Source organism: Acyrthosiphon pisum, chromosome X (genome assembly GCF_005508785.2).
Source record: "Acyrthosiphon pisum isolate AL4f chromosome X, pea_aphid_22Mar2018_4r6ur, whole genome shotgun sequence".
Taxonomy (NCBI): domain Eukaryota; kingdom Metazoa; phylum Arthropoda; class Insecta; order Hemiptera; family Aphididae; genus Acyrthosiphon; species Acyrthosiphon pisum.
This window is the reverse complement of record NC_042493.1, coordinates 95,123,572-95,124,519: the sequence shown is the minus strand read 5'-3', so window position 1 is coordinate 95,124,519 and position 948 is coordinate 95,123,572.

The window sequence follows — 948 nt, the reverse complement described above, 5'->3', positions numbered from 1 at the left end:
TTTTAAATCATACCATCGTCTTAATACTTAAATATACTGAGAATTATGAAAAAAAAAACTAAAATAGGAACTATCGTAAGTTATTAAAATCATTGTGTAAATCCAAATACTTTTACACGTAAAATATGTGTGGCTGCTCTATGACTCATGTGGCTATTCATCAAATCTCTTTATCTCGTTAAATAATAATTTTTTAACTTCAGATTTTTACCAAAACGTTTTTCATTATTTTGACTACCTACAATAATACAGAAATTAATAGGACGCCTCACCTACATATGTTGTTTCCGTCTTACAAGTGCGTAACATAGTAAATTGTACGCTCAGCAAAACACGTGTAGGTCCATTAGTTTAAAAATTAGACTGAATTCACCTTTTATACAATCTAAAGGTAAGATTATTATCATGGGTTTTTTTTATTATATTTTAATTTTAAAGCGAGTAATGAGTATTTTAAAATTGTAAATTGTTTGTAGATCTTAAAATACTCATAACTCGCTTTAAAATTGAAATATAATAAAATCCCATAATATTACCTAGATAATTATCTTACCTTTTTATTTTATAACAGGTTTTATAATTTTATAAGGTAAAATATGCGGGTGAGGCGTCCTCTTAACGTACAATGTTAAAAAAAAATTTGTGCTTTGATGATTTTTTGACAATTATACGTTGATGGAGTCACTTCCAATAAAGTGGCTCCTGCCTGGGTTTTTCATGAAAACAATATTATTTTTTAATGGATTATGCCTTTGTATTTTTATATTTCTTAATTTTCTTTATTTAATATTACGATTGATTACTATTATGTTTAATCTTATATTAATATTACTACATAGTTTTAGAATTAAGAATTTTTATGTTTTTTTTTTTTTATTAGTTACACGGTCATTGTTTGTTTTTCCCAGGTAGGGAGAATAAAAATAAATAATTAATTTTGGGTATTTA